The sequence below is a fragment of the Sorex fumeus genome, unplaced genomic scaffold (assembly GCF_029834395.1).
Source record: "Sorex fumeus unplaced genomic scaffold, SorFum_2.1 ptg000047l, whole genome shotgun sequence".
NCBI classification, from domain to species: domain Eukaryota; kingdom Metazoa; phylum Chordata; class Mammalia; order Eulipotyphla; family Soricidae; genus Sorex; species Sorex fumeus.
In genome coordinates, this window is record NW_026606104.1 from 39,821,370 (window position 1) to 39,840,843 (window position 19,474).

Here is a 19,474-nt window from a genome sequence, read left to right on the forward strand (position 1 = left end):
CATATGAGGTGTCAGGGATGAAACCCAAGTTAGCCATGTATAAGGTAAGTGCCCTGTCCGCAGTACAATTGCTCTGTCCCCAGAGGAGGAGACTTTTCTTGTTTTGAGGCAACACCTGGCAGTACTCAGATTTATTCCTGACTCTGTGCTCAGGGATCACTCCTGAAGGGGCTTAGAGAACCATACGTGGCACTGGGGATCAAACCCGGGTTGGCAACATGCAAGTGCCTTATCTGCTGAACTAGCTCTGTGGCCCCTGACATTTTGTTGTTTTTGCTTTTGGTCCACACTCAGCAATGCTCAGGGGTTATTCCTGACTCTGTATTCAGGAATTACTCCTAGTAGTGCTCAGGGGATCATATGGGATGCTGGATATCAAACCCAGATCAGCAGTGTGCAAGGCAAGCACCGTACCTGCCATACTATCTATCTCTCCAGTCCCAACTCCCAACATTTTAAACATGGACACAAGGGCAATGAGATATCGAACATTTTATACGTGTTTGTTTTTTTACTACTGTATTCTGACACTTTAAATAGTATCTAGTATATGAAGGGCATAAAATAAAAACAGGAAGGAATGGAAGGAAACAAAACAACTGTAGTTGGGAAATCAGGACAATTAACATGAAAGGCAGGAGGGGAAGAGCAGAGGAGGTAACAGGTAAGGTTGGCGTGTACTCAGGGTCAACACAGAGGTCCTTGCTCTAAGTGCAGAAGCTGGGGTATTAAAGTCTAAGGAATAAGTTTTGGATTCCCCTTTCTCCCATCCCTTTTTTTTCCCCAAGCCTCTTCACCCTGCCCCATTCTCACAGTAAACATCTTTAACTGTCCTGGACTCTGAAGCCTTCCAAAGAGCCCCTCCCCGCAACAAAATATACTGTAGATGCTACTATCACTGTACATACAATATTTACTTATGTATTTATATTCCTCTAGTGGACTCTGAGCCCCAAAAGCAAAGACTATGTCATCTTTTGTTGCTACACTGCATGTTAGGGCAGGTGAGAATCTTACCTAAATGTCTAGTAAGAAAATGAACAAGGGTCCGAGAGAATGCCCAACTGGCTAAAAAAAAAAAAAAAAAATTAAAAAAAAGAAAGAAAAGGAATGGGTTAGTATTATATTCCACACTGGACAAACAATATCCTGGGAATTGTTTTCAGATCTGGGTACTCTAGAACAGATAACTTCATCTTTAGGCCTAGAGGTTGCGAGGACAAATGTTAAAGAAATCAGGTTAGGGGCTGGAGTGACAGCACAGTGGGCAGGGCATTTGCCTTGCATGCAGCCAACCCAGGTTCGATTCCCAGCATCCCATATGGTCCCCAGAGCACTGCCAGGAGCAATTCCTAAGTGCATAAGCCAGGAGTAAACCCTGTGCATTACCAGGTATGACCCAAAAAGAAAAAAAAAATCAGGCTAATAATGTAAATTAGTTGACAGGTGCCTGGTAAGATGATAGCAAACAGATGAGATCATGCTCTGCTTTTATATGAAATCTCTTCAATGTAACTAAATTAATAAAAAAAATCATTTTTGACGAATAAAAAGAATACTACTGTGTAGAATCTCTGAAATACAGCCTACCTGACTACAAGTAACTATGCAAAGCAAATCTGCAATCTACTTTGGACAACGTGATCTAAGCAAGAAAGTAACACAATATGAACCCCATTTAAAAAGAACATTCTGACAGAATAAACTAAGGTGCTATTGTAATACTCAAGAGTGAGGTTACGGGCCTATCCTGTACTAAGACAGTAGCAGTGGGGAAAAGGGGTGGGGGTGGATCTGAAAGATGACCTGGTTGATCCAGTTTTAATAATGAAACCCAAGATTGCATGAGCTAATCTGGCAGCCACATTACCAGTTTGTAGGGTCATACTAATTTTTTTAAATAAAGGGCTAGTCAATCATAATTACAACACTTAACATAATTTTTAAATGTTCGATAGATGCATAAAACATAGGAAAAATTAAACATTAGTTCATAATAAAATCTTGACAAATTAGGCAGAGAAGGAATATATCTATAAATAATAGCCATAAATGGCAATGACAAGTCTCATATTCAATGATCTTAGAACAGAAACAAGGCACAAGGATACCTTCTCAGGGGCTGGAGCGATAGCACAGCGGGTAGGACTTGCCTTGCACGCGGCCAACCTGGGTTCGATTCCCAGCATCCCATATGGTCCCCTGAGCACTGCCAGGAGTAATTCCTGAGTGCAGAGCCAGGAGTAACCCCTGTGCATTGCCAGGTGTGACCCCCCCCCAAAAAAAATACCTTCTTACATTCCTATTCAACATAGTCCTCAATCCTCAATGTCCTAGCTGAGGAACAGGCAGAAAAAACAAACGAAAGGTATCATTAAAATTCAAAACAAAAAGTAAAAATTTTCTATTTGCACATGACATGATTATTATGTACAGAAAATCCTAAAGAAGCTTATCACAGGAAGGGGATGAAAAATTCAGGAATGGGGGAGGGACAAACATTGGTTGGGACAATGTTGGAGGGAAGTGAACACTTTGGGAAGACTGTGGTGCTGGACTGTGTCGTGCATGAAACCCTACCATTAACAACATAGTAAATTATGATGCCTAAAATTTCAAATATTAATAATAAGTTAATAAAAACCCTTAAGACTCAACTGAAAAACTGCTAGGTCTAATCAATGAATTCGGTAAAGTTGCATGATACAAAATTCTATAATTTCTACATTCTAACAACAAAACTTCTAAAAAAGAAATTGATCCCATTAATAACTACCACAAACTAAATCCTTAGGAGTAAAGTTAGAAAGGAAAAATTTACACTAAGTACAAGACAATGATGAAATAAATTATTCACAAGTAATACAAAGGAAGAATTCATGTATTAGAAGAACTGATTATTAATAAAGTGCCAATAGTAAGAAAGGCCGTTACAACCTACTGCTCTCTTGATTGCAATGATGATCATGGCAGGATCAGAGAGCTCAAAGGGCTGAGCACATGCTTTGCATGCAGGAAATTAAGGATCGATCCTTGTACTACATAGTTTTGAGATCCATCAGGAGCAACCCCCAAGCACAAAATCCAGGAGTAGCCCCTGAGTGCCAGACCCAGCAAAAGGTTAAAATTTTTTTCATGGTACTTTTTTGAAGAGGAGGTTGGTGCCACACCTGGCAGTTACTCAGGGGTTATTCTGGTGGGCTCAGGGGACCATATGGGATGCCAGGGATCAAACCTGCATTAGTCACATGCAAGGCAAGCAACCTACCCACCATACTACAGCTCCAGCCTTTATTATAACATTTTTTCCCCAGAAACTAAAAGATTTCTAAAATGCATTTGGTACCATGAAATAACCAACAGAAACAAAGAAATCATGGGGGTGGGGATTAGGGGTGGCGAGAAGTTTGAATAAAAAAGCAGGTTGTTTCCTAATTTCAAGTTTTCAAGTCCAATGGGGACAACCCAGAGATAACTGTAGGTTCAGTTCTACACAGCTGTTATAAAGCAAATACTACAATAAAGTGAGCCACAGGAAGCTTTCTGTTTTCCCAGGGCATATTAAAGTTCTGTTTACACTACTGAGAAGAATGTTAAGTGTGCAACAGCGTGTCTGAAAAAACAACCTAACATTGTAAACGTGACACAAGCACACAAAGTGAGCACAGGGTGTGACCCAAAAGCCAAAACCAAAACCAAACAAAAAGACAAACAAAAAAACCCAACGAAGAAAGACACTCCAATAAATGATGCTAAAATGTGTGGATAGTCACATGTTAAAGACTGAAAACTAACCTTAGTACAACTCATAGAAATTAACTTGAAATGGGTTTAAAGACTTAAGTACAAGATCTGAAACCATGGGATTCCTGAAGAAAGCAGGAATAAAATTCGTTCACTTGGGTCTTAGTAGTCATTTTTCGGATGTGACACTAAGTACAAGCATTAAATTAAAAAAAAAAGATTAACCAGCAAAATTACGTCAAATTTCAAAAGCTTCCGCAATAGCCAAAAGAAATCATCAATGAAGAAAAAATAAATACAAAACAACCAGGGTCAGAGAGGTAGTACAGAAGGGAGGTTGTTTTCCTTGCACATGGCTGACTCAGGTTTGATCCCCAGCTTCCCATATTGTCCTTGAAGCCTGCCAGGAGTGAGCCCTGAGTACTGTGGTGTGTGGCCAAATGAGGGGGAAAAAAGGAAAGAGAAAAACAATCTATGTGAAAGGGAAAAATATTTGCAAACCAGATACGTGATAAAAGGTTCATATACAAAATACAGGAAGAATTAGTTAAACACAAGAAAAACATATTTTAGGGATGTAACATACAACATGATGAGGGCAGGGAGATGGCTCAAGGCTGGAGCACATGCATACGATCACCTGGTTCCCAGAGCACCAACCAGAATAGCCCCAAAGCACTGGGTATGGGCCAAAACAAAAGCAATTAATTAAAGCAATTCAGGGGCAGAGAGACTGTATAGGTGGTAAGGGGGGACCTTGCCTTGCATGCTGCTGACCAAAGTTCAATCCCCAGCACCACATAAAGTCTCTTGACCACTGCCAGTGGTCACTCCTGAGCACAGACCCAGAAACAGTCCCAGAGCACCACCTGAGACCCAGGAATATGGTCCAAACTACTCTCACACCTCCCAAAAAAAACCCTAAAATGATGACTACAGTGAACTACACTACATAATATAAAGGATAACTGTTAAGCACAAATCCTAAGAATACACACCACAAGAACTTTTTCCTTTTTCCTTTCTTCTTTCTTTTCGTTTGAATATATCTATAGGAGAAAATGGATGTTAGTGCAATCTATTTTGTTTTTTTTAATAAAGTTGTTCACAATAATACATTAACATTTAATATTCAAACACCAATCCCACCATATTTTAAATCTTTCCACCCCAAATCCTAAACTGTGCCCCCTAAAGTGAACTGAAACAATTAATTTTGTATTACTTGTTATGAATAATCCGCTAAAAATGGTCTAATAAAATTTCCTTAGAGAAAAATGTGTGAAGATTGTTGTATTTCAGCCTATGCCCATTAAGCCCTTGTATGAGATTACTAACATGTTTGTTAAAGGTTGAGTCTTGTGTGCTTATATATATCTCTATCTATACAAGCGCGCGCATACACACACACACACACACACACACACACACACACACACCATGAGATTGGCTGCCTTCTACTTTAAACCCCATCAAATGTTGTGTGCTACTCTTTGTATACCTCAGTGGTATAGAGTATTAGAGGTTGCACAGCCACAAATGCAACCACGTGCTCAAGGAATTCTAAAATTTAGAATATCACCATAATCTATTTTGGTAATCATTTCAGAATAAATGTAAGTCATCATGCCACGATGACGTACATCTATTGACATAAACAAGATATGTCAATTATTTACCATTTATAAAATATTTTTAATAAAAAAAATTCTAGGAACTCTCTCCACCCTTTCCTTCCCTTTGCTGTTACCGCTGCTGCACTTGAGGGCAAAGGGACCTGCACACCTTTGACAGTGGTACTTGCCAGGGTTCACATTCTCCACTGGGAATCCAGGATTTCCCAGGATCCAACTCAGCATGTGGAACAGTACCACTGTGAATTCAGCAGGAGCTCTACCTGCAAGGCAGGATTATACCACCAGAATAATCAGGCCTCAGGGTTTACTTCTGATTTCTTTTGTTCGAAGTTAGATGCAATGATTAAAGATTAAAGGCTTTAGAGACAAATAGCCTAATGTCAAATGTTGATTTTGCTGTGTCAGAGAGATAGTACAATGGGTAGGACACTTGCCTTGCTCATGGCTAGCCTGGGTTCAATTCCCAGCATTACATATGGCCCCCTGAGCCCGTAGCACAGATCCTGATACCTGAGCACAGAACCAAGAGGAAGCCCTATGCACTATGGGGTATGACCCAGAAACAAAAATAAAAACACAAACACAACCAAGCAAAACAAAACAAACCTGGTTTTGTGACTTACTGGGTATCCGTTAAATTTATTGAATTTCCTATGTGTTTAACAACTACCACCTTAAAGAGTGAGCTAATGTATGAAGTGCTCAGATCAGGACCTACCTGATCCACATCTCAAGTAACATTTAAGTTTTAGCTTATATTATTATTTGCTATTATATGCAAGGTTGTTTTCAATCAGTACTTTGTTTAGGGAGTGGATGTCCAGCGGGTAGCAGCCAACCCAGGTTTAATTTCCTGCACCAAAATATGGTCTCCCCCCAGCCAAAGCAATACCAGGATTGATTCCTGGCCACGGAATCCTGAGTAATGGCCACATGTGATCCCAAAACAAAACAAATGTTTGTCTAAATATCTTATTTTCTTATTTTCTGAAAATCTTATTTCAAGAAAATCTTATTTTCTCGCAAACATTACTTACAAATCCAATAGCCAAATTATCCTATCTCTTCATCCAAGTTGTTAAAAATATAATCAAGAACAGACCTCAAAATGACACTAAAAACGTCTTTTCTAGATAAATACCACTGCATTCATTAGTACTTCATGATACTTGCATGCCCAGTCCTAATTCTTTTTGTCTTGGGGGGAAAAATTTAAACATCTAATTATAGTACATAATCTTTGTAGCATATTCCTGACTGTCTAACCTAGAAACTATTAAAGAAATTAATTGCCCTGATCCATATTCAAGTGCGACATGGTAATTATCTCTGGATGGTCTGATTTTTTTTTCACCTGTTCATTTTCTATCATTCTGTAATATATAACTTATAACTTCAGGGTGGCAGTGTTAGATTTTTGATCACACCCAGTGGCATTCAGATGCTACTCCCAGCTTGATGCCTAGGGAGCCAGGCAGTGCCAGGGATGGGACCCCGGGCTTCAATCCTTGTACTTCCTCCCTGGATCCCTAGTTTTATAGTTTAAATAAAATCACGGTAACACACATGAAAATAAGGATTTATCAGTTAGCATGATTCCATGTGACTACAAGCTGACTCCTAAAAGGTCACTCTATTATCCTTATCTTTGTCTCAGTGAGTTTCCGTTTTTCCCACAAATCCCTTGGAGGTTTCCAGTGCAACCCTCAAACCCAAATTACCCAGAAGTTAACTCCTGATAAGTCAAACCTTTCTACAGAAAGAAGTAGAATTTTACTCTGTCTTCAAAATATACCTAAAGTCCGTTACTTTCTGGCTGCGTACTACCATCCTATTCTGGGCACTTGCATTCAAGTCCTACAAAAAGTACAACTGCAAAAGCTCCTGGACTGAGCTCCCTGCTTCTGTCATTCATTTCCCACTTTCTCCTCCTTGCACAGTCTACTCTCCCAAAGCAGCAAGAAGAAGCATTTATTTTGTTTTTATTCCACACCTGGAGGTGCCACTATGGCTTGCTGCTCATGGTTCAGTCCCTGGCAGTGTTCAGGGGACCATATGTAGCGCTGAGGATCAAAACTAGGACTCATGCATGTTAAACAAGCCTGTTGAACTCTCTCTGTCCCAGACCTTAAGTCAGATCATGTTGGTCCTCTGCATTTTGACTTGCAGAAGCTCTCATAATGCTTAAAGTAAAATGCATGATTGGGTAGAGAGATGCATTATCTTTAACCTGACTGTAAGGTCCGTTGGGATTTGGATTTCTTCTTGACTGGCCTTTCTTGCTTCTCTGTACCTGCTGTTCCACTTCAGTCACACTGGCCTCCTCTGGGTCCTTGAATATGATGACTCACACTCACAGCCCTGGTCTTCCACACCTGCTGTTCCCTTTTCTTTAAATTACTGGCTCCTCTGTATCTCCCAAGATGGATTCTTTTAGATCTTGGCTTAAAATATCACCCTATCAATGCTCATATGGGTGTGTCTCTCTCTAGCTCTCATCCCCCTGCCTCCCCTCATCCCCTACTTTCTTAAAAAACTCTATGATGTCTGGGGCTAGGAATAATACAGCAGGTAAGGCGTTGCATCCTTGGTTGGATCCCTAGCACCCCAAAAGGTCCCCTGAACACTGCTAGGAAAGATCTTAGAGAAGAGTTAGGAATTAGCCCTGAAGACAGGTGGGCATGGCCTCAAAACAAAAAACTACTTGACTAAAAATATTAAGAACCACATCATCAGAAGCCTTCAGAGTGGTTGGTCATCTTACACAAAATCACAATTCCTCAATTCTCCTCCCCCATCATCTTACCCTGCTTCTGATCTTTATAACAGAACGCCTAGTAGACAATATTTACCTACTGCATACATCTTTCGATCAATTTTTTCATTATGTTTTGAGCTATTAGAACTGGGGGAAGGAGTGCTGGAGATCAAACCCAGAGCCTCTCACACGCAGCCAGCACTCTACCTACCACTAGCCACATCCCCAGCCAGAGACTACAGCTCTTGAATGCAAGAACTTTTCGTTTTGTTAAATGCTCTGTACTTAGCTCCGAGACTTGTGCTAGGCATGTACAGACATGTATTACTTAATAACAGGAACGCATTCTGAGAAATGCGTCGTTGCAAGATTGCATCGTTGTATGAACGTCAGAGTATAATTACAAACACCGTGCTGGTGCAGCCCACCACACACTTCACCCCTATTAGGACCACCTTCATAGAGCAGAGTTCATTACTGATGAAAGCAGACACAAAGTGAAACATTGTTCATCCACACATGATTGTGATGCCAGGGCTTTACTCTTGCCTCTGTGCTCTGTGAAACCAGATATATGTAGTTAAATGTTGCTAATGAAAATCAGGAGCCTGAGGGGCTAGAGAAAAAGTCCAGGAAATAAGGTACTTGAAGATGACCCTAGTTTGATTTCCAGCACACATGCTCCTCTGAGCACTGCAAGGAATAACCCCTAAGATCATCAATATGACTCAAATTGACTCTCCACCCCTCCAAAATAAGAAAATCAAAGATCTGGAAAGTAGCTCAATGTCAGGGTATATATATATATATATATATATATATATATATATATATATATGCCTTGTATGCATTATGTTCTATCCCTAAAACAAAAATGGCAGCAAAAAAAAAAAACGGGATAGTGGATGGTATAGCAATTAGGGTGCAGGCTCGGAAGCTGGCCTGGTTCAATTCCTAGTACCACACAGTCCCTGAGTATCCATGGGTGAACCCTGGAAGCCCCCAGGCACTTCCAGATGTGACCGTAGAGCCCCCTAGAACCGCAGTGTCCAAGTTGCAACCTCACTGAACCAGTGGGGCCCCTCGGCCTCCTGAGCACCACTTGGACATCCCACACACACACTGAAAATACACATACACACACAGAGAGGGAAAACCCTGAAAATTCACTTAGTTGCCTCCTGTCCCATAACCAAGGAGAAAACAAAACAAAAATAAATATTTTTCACGGTCATGGATGTAACTCAATGGCAGAGTAGACACCACACATATATGCTGAGTATCTTTGGCACCTTTAAAAAAATTTTTCCTCACCCCCAAATTAATCAAATGTATTTAAAAAAATTCTCCAATAAAAAGACACTAAAGTACTATCAGAGAAACAGACTAATACTAGCCTCAACTCCTCCCAACCAACAATTAATTTCATAACCCAGTTCCCTGAGGTAGGAAAAATGCTCCAGGGAAGGAATGAAATAAGAATATTGAACCAATTAACAGCGCAACTGTTTGCCTTGAAGTTTCCCACTCCCGCAAGAAGAGTCTGTATTATTCCTAACTACACTTCATTCCCAAGAGGAGACATTGCATTAAGATTCCTTCACTATGTCCAGTATCCTATCCTGGAAGCATACTCTGATTGCCCAATCTCCCCAGAGAAATCTTTCTGTGATGGTCACTCAGCTACTGACCACTCATCATTGCTCAACTTTCTTCTGTATCATTAGTATTTTCATTGACTTAGCTGACAACAAACAATAAGATGTGTGTGTTGGAGGGGATGGGGGGGAACAGAGAGATTGTACAGCAGGTAAGGCACTTGTTCTTGCGTGTGGTCAATCTGGGTTCAATCCCTGCATCCCGTATGATCTTTAAGCATCACCAAGTGACTGTTGAGGGGCTGAAGCAATAGTACAGTGGGTAGGGTGTTTGCCTTGCACACAGCTGACTCGGGTTCAATCCCTGGCATCCCATATGGTCCCCTGAGCACTGCCAAGATTAATTCCTCGGTGCAGAGCCAGGAGTAATCTCTGAGCATCGCTTCCAGGTGTGACCAAAAAAAAAAAATGATCCTTGAGCACAAAGTCAGGAGTAACCCAAGTATGGCCCCAAACCAAAAAGAAATTAAAGATAAAATGACAGCACACAGAATCCAGAAGGGGCTAAGGAAAGAAGCAAGTCGTCAAATGAAACATTTCCTCGCCCCGCCCCCAGTCCTTTTTTAAAGGCATTTTTTATTAGTTTATTAAAGAACTGTGACTTGCAAAGTCATTGGTAGTTGAGTTTTAGGCATATAATAGTTCAACACCAATCCTACCACCAGTGTCAACTTCCCTTCACCAATATTCCCCTTATTCCCTCCCCAATGAAATTTTTTTTAATTTACATATTTGGTTTTGCTCTCTAGAGGCTGTCAATCACAGCTTTAACCAAATAGTCACTTCCTTGATTTTTTTTTAATGACTGCTTTTGAAATCCAGTCTTACAATTTAAGTAACTGATGTGAACTTTAAGAATTTACTATTGCCAAAAGATTGCATTTATCTGGGGAACATAAAGTAACAAAATAGGAGACTAACACCCAAGAATGGCCGAGATTAGTATCAGGAATTTTACTCCATGTCTTGGAGGCCAGCCACACATGCTAGGGGAAAAGGGAGCTCAGATAGAGAAGGGAGCACCAAATAAATAAAGGGTGTTGGGAGGATCCTCCCAGGATGGGAGAAGCATGCTGAAAGTAGACTATAGACCAAACATGATTGTCACCCATTGCCTCTTTTGCAAACCACAACACCCAATAAGAGAGAGAGAGAACAAAGGGGAATGGGGGGTGGGAGGGATACTGGGATCCGTGGTGGTGGGAAATGGGCACTGGTGGAGGGATGGGTATTTCATCATTGCATAGTTGAAACCCAAGCACAAAAATTTGTAAGTCTACAACTGTACCTCATGATGTCTCACTAATAAAAAAAAAATTTACTATTGCCAGGGCTGGAGCAATAGCACAGCAGGTAGGGCATTTGCCTTGCACGTGGCTGACCTGGGTTCGATTCCCAGCATCTCATATGGTCCCCCGAGCACTGCCAGGAGTGATTCGTGAGTGCAAAGCCAGGAGTAACCCCTGAGCATCGCCGGCTGTGACCCAAAAAGAAAAAAAAGAAAAGAATTTGCTATTGCCCCTGTAAGCTCTTTTCTTTATGTGAAATAACACTTAACATCACAGCATTTGATGAAAATATTAAGAGATAATATATATTAAACAAAAGAAAAATAAAGAAATGAAAGGGGAAAAAATGGTATGTGGAACAGGACTGTGCCTGACAAATAGTAGTATTTGTCATATACAATATATGTGGCTACACTTATTCTGAAGGTTCACAATTTCATGCAGTGGTTTTTACCCTTGTATGGTCGACTGGTTGATTAAATGAAAAAAATGTAGAGTATTTAGCATAGTATTTGGTTTATAATAAAACAGCAACAAATACTGACTTTCCCTCCTGCTCCTTCAATGGCAGAAAACTGTAGAGACTACAGAAGCCAGCTAAGTCCATGAGTGCAGTCAGATTTCCTTGTACAACATACTCACCATTTAGGTAATTTAAGCTTCAGTCAATACCTCTGGCTACTCCCCTGACGCTTACTGTCTTGAAATCAATCACTCCTTTTCAGTGGCAGCTGCCTCCTGACCTAAACAGAATAAAAACAGAAAGAACATGATAGGTAAAGTGTGACTCACACCAAGACTAAGCTGACCCAAAAGCCTGTCCCCAATATCTTCACCAACACCCAGTGCTGTGAGAAAAGGCACAAGAGCTGAGTGGAGATCCTGACTCTGAAGGTGTCTCTCTCCTGGAGACTTCCTTTGTGCTACCAGGGCAGATGACACTGTCTTTCCTTAAGTTAACAGACCTATATCCTCCCCGATAGTCTCCTTAGAGTATTCACATAACATCTGGGAACTGGGATGGACCTTAGAATCAACCAGTTAAAGACATTTTAAGGAAGGAAACTTGGAAAGGGTGAAGCTTGGAAAGCGTGAGTCACACAACTGCTTTAGGGCTAAACTTGGGATTCTACTAAAATAAGATGTTCTGAAAGATGGGTAAGAAAATAACCCAAATATCTGATGAGTATCTATCATACGCAAATATATTTCCTGTCTTATACAATACAATAAATATCACAACAACATTACCCCATAGAATCTACATTTCAAAAGTAACTTGCCCAAGGTCTTCTGGCACAGTTTGCTAAAAATGGCAGTCAGAAATTTGGGTGGGTATGTGGAGGATTTGAGTCACACTCAGCAGTGCTTAGGGACTACTCCCAGCTCTGTGCTCAGGAGACCATGTAGTAAAGGGAGAACTGAAAAGCCCATTATCCCACTGAATGTGACCCCTAAAATCCATGAAGGGTTACAGGAGGAATCTGGGTAAAATTTCTATGTCAAAACTCAGTCTTAGGGGAAAATGGAAAGATGGCTTCTGAGTTAGAAGCCTAATTTTAGGGAAATGAACTTGAACACTGTTTCTGTCTTTTCAAGACAACCCATCTAGCCCTTAACATACCCCACAGACCACCATGTGGCCTCCTCCCAAGACTGCAAGGCATGTCATCCAATTTTCACACCTCCAACACTATATAATCCATCCCTGCTTCAGCCTCCTAAAGAGCTAGAAAGCTATAACTAAGATACAAAAATAAGTTGGGGCTACAGTGAGAGTACACCAGGTAAGGCACTTGCCCTGAACACAGCCAAGCCAGGTTTGATTCCCCAACATCCCATATGGTCCCCTGAGCATTGTCAGGTGTGATTTCTGAGTGTAAAGCCAAAAGTAACGCCTGAGGATCACCAGGTGTGAGCCCCACCCACAAAGAAAAGATAGAGGAGTATGTCTCAGGAAAGCCCTCTCCTGAAGTCCTTCCTCCCTCGTCTTCCCACCAGATTCTGTTGCTGAGGGCCACTTATTATTCCCTTATTATGTTTCTTTATATCTCACATATGAGGGAGATCGTCTGTTTCTGCCTCTCTCCTTCTGGCTGACTTCATTTACGAGGATCCCCTCCAGTTCCATCCACACAGCAGCAAACTACACAATTTGATCTTACAGTCCAATAGCATTCCATTGTGTATATACACCACAGTTCCACTGACAGTATTATTAAGTCACAATGACTAAAATATCATTTCAAAAGAAAGATAGCAACAAAAAAATAGAGAAATATGGGCCTGGGGGGTGTGGCTCAAGTGGTAAAGTAATACCCTGCATACGTGAAGCTCTGGATTTAATCTCGGACACAGCACCCCCCAACTCCAGCATCACAAGAAGTGAAACATTCATGCCCCCAGCACCACCTCACTGACACAACAAAGCAAAAGACAGAGAAATAATGATGGGAATTTTTTGGAACAACTTAAAGGAAGATGAGGGGTGAGAGATACAGTATGATAAGGTGTTTGCCTTGCACACAGAGCTGACGCAGAAGTGATTCCCTTAGTGCAGAACAAGAGTAGGCTCTTAGTAGTGCCAGTGTTACCCAAAAACTTGGAAAGCAATGCCATGGGAGGGGCTAGAGCACAGTGTGTAGGGCGTTTGCCTTGCACGTGGCCAACCCGGGTTTGATTCCCAGCATCCCATATGGTCCCCTAAGCACCTCCAGGAGTAATTCCTGAGTGCAGAGCCAGGAGTAACTCCTGCATCTCCAGATGTGACCCAAAAAGCGAAAAAAAAAAAAGCCATGGCATGAAGTTTTCCTTTTTGGAGCTTTGACTTATGAGCTGACCGGGTGAAGCTCCAATTACAAGTGAATCCTAATTTTTCTGTCCAGAGCTGAATACAAAGCTCAGGATTAAGACAAATAAAAGTAATGTAAAGAAGAAAAGAAAGTCTCCCAGGTTCTGTGTGCAAATTTTGCCCAGCTCTCATAGTCCTGGCCTATGCACAAGGCAGAATCTAAGGACCTCAGCTAAGAAGAAAAGAGCTGAACTGTGCTACTCACTACAAGTGAGATGGAATTTGTAGTTTTGAGGCAGGCAGGCAGGCAGGCAGGCAGGCAGGCAGGCAGGCAGGCAGGCAAGCAGGAAGGAAGGAAGGAGGGAGGGAGGGAGGGAGGGAGGGAGGGAGGGAGGGAGGAAGGAAGGAAGGAAGGAAGGAAGGAAGGAAGGAAGGAAGGAAGGAAGGAAGGAAGGACAAAGAGTCTTCACAATGTAACATTCACATGTATTCAAGAACTAGAAAACTAAAACCCATTTCAAGGGGGAAAATTCATCAGCAAAGGGCAACTCTAATATGACCCAGATATTGGAAGTTACACAAGAATACTAAACCAACTATTACAACAAAACAGATATATTGAAAACAAAAAATCTTTAGATGCCAGGGATTGAACTCAGGGCCTCATGAGATTAACAAATACATATACTCGTGTTGGAGATGAGGGCACTGGAGGGAAGAGTGGTGTAAAAAACAAGTGGCAGAAGGCATGTTCAATTTCTGTAAGCCTTGTTTTGGATTTTTTATTTTTTCATTCCTTTCTTCCTTATCCCTCATGCCCACAGGAGAGAGAATCCAGAAGATTTTTAAATGAAATGGGCAAATAAGAGGAATATGTACTCTTCAGGTATAAATAAGCCCACATAGGAATTCTCTACTAACCCTGTTGGATCTCAGTCTAATACTCTCTGGGTCTATTTCATAAGCTAAACAAATTTTTAATACTTCTGGGACTGGAGAAATAGCTCAATGGGCTGAGTGCATGGTTTGCATACGGGACTCCCAATATCACATGGTCCCCTGATTACTGCCAGGAGTGACTGACATCCACTGAGGTATCTTCTCCAGCCCCAAAAGTATTTAAAATTCCTAAGGGATAAGAGGCTGAGCCATACCCGGCAGTGCTCAGGGAATACTCGTGGCTCTGTGGCTCAGGGATCATTCTTGGCAGGGCGCAGGGGTCCATATGCAGTCCCAAGGATCTAACCAGGATCGGCCACATGCAAGGCGAACACCTTACCCACTGTATTATCTCTTTGTCCCACTATTCATATTTTAAGAATGAATTAATAAGCAGGGAATGTAGCTCAGTGGCAGAGCACATGCCTTCTATGTATCAAGGCCCTGGGCTTCACCAAACTCCAAAAAAGTTAATCAATTCTCAAAAGAAAATTCTTAAATTGCGCTAATAAGGGAATTTCACATTATGATACAGAGCTTCTAATATAATGTTCTTCTCTTTATAAATCTCTCAAGGTACTATTTATTTTTAAAACTTAACTCCTGGAATGAAAAAGCAGTTAACCATATCTGCCAAATGACAAAGGAGTATGTTAAGGAAGTTAGAAACAGGATAAGGTTCCAGAAATCCCACCTCTGGGATCTTTTTCTTCCCATCTTACTTTAAGAAGTCTTATTTAACTAAAAAAGAATGGGGAGTACAAACAAGATTGGGATTGGAAGGAAAGGACTTAAGAACTTCTAAGTCCCTTTGGAAGCACTTATTAATAAGTAATTGATATAGCTAGCTTCTGATTAGGGTATCTATTTAAAACACATCCTTGAGAGCTGCCACCTGGCTCTGCTGCTTTCTTTTCTAACAAGTAGTCTATAATTGAGACAAGGCTTCTTTGCAATTAGCCCATGCTTTGTGGGGTTTAGCAGTAGAACCACATCTCTAAAATTATCGGTTATTCGCCAGCTTTAAGAAAACTGGCTGAAAAGGACATACTGGTTCGCTTTAACACATAAAGGGGCCACATGCAGTTAAACAGCAAGTCACAGCAATTACCCTTTTTAAAAAAAAAAAGTAACCAAAGTGTTTCTATTACCTAATGTCATCTGTGGGATGACCCTATCAAGAAAACAGCATCATGTTTATTTTATAAATAAGAAAGAAACAGAGGAAGGTTAATTCCCATAGCTGGTTAAGCGGTAACAAATAACCAGATTCTCACTTAGGTGCGTTTCAGCCCCAAATTTTGATTTCCCTCTCCAATCTACCTTCTCTCCTAAAGGAACTGGCTTTCAGGTCTGACTTGTTAGAAAGCCAATCCGAAAGACCCACACCTTGAACATAACTTTTTGTGAGGTTGGTAGATAATATGTCCATTCACTCATGTGTTCACTGATTCAAGCATTAACTGCTTCAGCGCCTCAAGTACTGAGGTAAGAAATTTCAAGTCACCTGCCTCTCCAATTTCCATAGATGTACCAATTAGCTGGAAATGTCACCTATAATGCTTCACATAGCATTCCATGTTTCATTCTATTCCACAGATTCAGGTTTTAAAAACACACCTTATCTTCATTGCATTTATTATATAACAATAAAAAACACTCATTTAAAGACTCATTCTATAAATTAATATGAAATATTGTTAATAGAAATTGACCTCTTAGGATGTCTAGGAAGGCTCCCAGTAATTTGTGAACATTCCAAGTACCAGAGAGAGCCTTGGGAACATGAGTAAACTGTGTGACAGAAGAAGGGAAAACAAGTAGACACATGAGGTGAGATGAGGCTGGAGAGAGAGAGAGAGAGAGAGAGAGAGAGAGATCTATATACCACACTGGCCTTGGAGGCTAAACTAGATTATTTAGGTCACTAAATCATATAGGAAATAATCTTTGCAAAAACAGAGTTAAGATGTGTACATTTCAGAGACCACTTTCGCTTCAGTATAAACAGATAAAAAGATTTTTCAAAATGAGAACCAGAGTGATAGTACAGGGGGTAAGGTAATTTGCCTTGTATGCGGCCGACCTAGGTTCAATCCCTGACATCTCATATGGTTCACCCCAAGCCCAGCAAGGAGTAATCCCTAGGTACAGAGCCAGGAGAAACTCTGAACATCATCAGGTGTGTCCCAACCCTACCCCCCAACAAAAAATAAAAGATAAAAAAGAGATGAGAATGATGCTGAGAGATGGAAGAAGGTTAATTCTATTTTCCAGGAAAGATGATGCAGGGCACTTACTATCAGATACCATTCTAGGCGCTTGATATGAATTATAGCAGCTCTCTGAAACAGATACTATATCTGCATCTTATAAAGAGAGGCAGGCTGGAGAGACGGTAGAGCAGGTAAAGCTGCCTTGCATGCAGCCAACCTGGGTTCAACCCCCAGCACCCTATATGCCCTCCCTGAGTCCTGCCAGGAGTGGTCTCTGAGCTCAGGGCCAGGAGTAAGCCTTGAGCACAGCCAGATGTCACCCTCAAAACAAAAATAAAAATTAAAAGAGGTTAATTCAAAATAAATTATATTCCCCCCTCATTCCTGTTTCTCCTGTCTGCCTAAGTCCTCTCAAACACCTTCAGCTCACTTTCATATTCAATTAATAACACTGAAATTGCCATTAAACCTACATACCCTATTTCAGGGGGCTGGGAAGGGAATATATATGTATTGGGCCACATCTGCTGTGCTCAGGGCTTACTCCCAGCTCTGTGCTTTGTGATTCTAAATGGTGTCAGATATCAAACCAGTGTCAGTTGCATGCAAGGCAAGTGCCTTAAACCCTGTACTTTATCTCTGGCCGATCATTAAACCAAAACAACGACCCCCAACAGGCCTATATCAAAGAGGCTAAGTTACACACCAAGTTTTGCGTCTAGAGAAAATATAATCACTTTATCCATTATCAATACAAATTTCAAATAGGTCCCTCAATACTGCTAAAATCCTAAATTTCCCCTAATAGGTTCAAATTCTTATTCTCAAAAATGACATAAGTTTTCTCTCAATGAACCTCCAGCCCGCATCAGTCCCGTGACTCTGACAACAAAGAAGCCACACTGAATCCATCAATCCTTTCATATCCACCCTGGATCCAATTTCTTCTTATCTTCATATGTAATTTTACCCTTTTTCTTTCATCATCATTTTCCTCTCTTTACAGGTTCATATTCATCAGAATACAAATATTCTCCAGGCCAAAGCAATAGAGCACAGCGAGTATGGCATTTGCCTTGCATGCTGTCACACCGGGTTTGACCCCCACTACATATAGTCCCCCTACCAGGAGTTATCCCTGAGCACAGAGGCAGGAATGAATCCTGAGCACCACCTAGTATGCCCCCACCAAAAAAAAAAAAAAACCCACAAACCTCAATATAAACATGCTCAAGAACAGTGATATATATAGAGTACTGCCACTTACCAGCACTAGTACATCTTACCTTTTTAAAGCACAGTTAAGAATAAGCATTTAGATACATTAGTGTAGTAAGCTGATATTACTTACTGCAAGCAGGTTCTTAAACATATTCTAAGTAGATTTCTCAACCAAGGTCTACACCAGTTGAGTGTGTTGATGAACTCATAGTGAGTCACCTGTGAAGTAAACTATGTGGCACTCAGACAGATTAGAAATTAATTAGTTCTGCATCACAAATACCCTAAGGAAGCTCTTAAAACATTGTGCTTTTCAAACCCAAGTGTGCATACAATCAAGTGGTGATCTCATTTTAAAAAAAATTTTTTTTTCAGGGCCAGAGTACAGCAGGTAGGGCAGTTGCCTTTATTCCCCGCACCGCATATGGTCCCTTGAGTCCACCAGGAAGGAGCCCTGAACACAGAGCCCGGAGTAAGCCCTGAGCACAGCCAGGTGTGGTCCCTCCAAAAATAAGACTGTATTTTTCATAGAGCAGGTCTTGGTTAGGGGTTAGGATTCTATTTCTGGTAGGTCAGCACATTGGTCCAGAGATCACAATTGATCTAAAATTCTAAAATTCCCCATCTTAAAAAGCAAAATAAACAAACAAAAAAAGATCAACATTAAACTCTCCCTCTCTTTTCAGTTACCCAGTCAGCTCCAATATCTCTCTTCACAGCAATACCTCTTGAGAGCCGTCAATACTCTACCTTCCCTCACCTCTCTCTCATGCCAATTGGGCTTCTAAAATGCTCAAGCTGTTCACATCAGAGTAAAAAGTCTCAATATTGACAAATTCCAAGGTCACTTCTTTGTCCATCTTATCCAACCTCTAAACCGCACTTAGCACAAACAACTGCTCTCTTTGTTAAAACGCCTTCTTCCTTGGTGTTTTCACTAAGCATACTTTCTGGGTCTTTGTATTCCACTAGTTCATTTCCATTCTTTGCTGACTCCTCTTCCTCTGTTTGACCAGGGCCAGACCTGGAACCTCTTTAATCTGTACTCTCCTTTTTCACTCCTATGAAACCTCAACCACATCCCCAATTTTAAATAATTTTAAATATCAATGGTTTTCATTTATTTTGTCTCCTGCAGTGACCACCTTGGACTTCAGAGTCCATTTAACAGCCTACTTGATATCTCTGCCTAGCTTTTTTAAATAACATTCCACAACCATA

General features: G+C 40.9%; 1 protein-coding gene across 4 annotated transcripts in view; it reads right to left on the reverse strand.

The window, feature by feature from the left end:
- LUZP1 (leucine zipper protein 1) overlaps positions 1 to 19,474 on the reverse strand; it is a 100,913-nt gene that overhangs the window by 16,537 nt on the left and 64,902 nt on the right. For 2 of the 4 annotated variants that reach the window (XM_056122668.1, XM_056122667.1), the window contains exons 2-3: positions 11,729 to 11,829; positions 4,743 to 4,793 (exon numbers count right to left, since the gene is read on the reverse strand). The gene's annotated coding sequence lies outside the window, so the exon portion shown is untranslated. The remainder of the gene's footprint in view (positions 1 to 4,742; positions 4,794 to 11,728; positions 11,830 to 19,474) is intronic. The other 2 variants (XM_056122670.1, XM_056122669.1) reach the window with 1 other exon arrangement.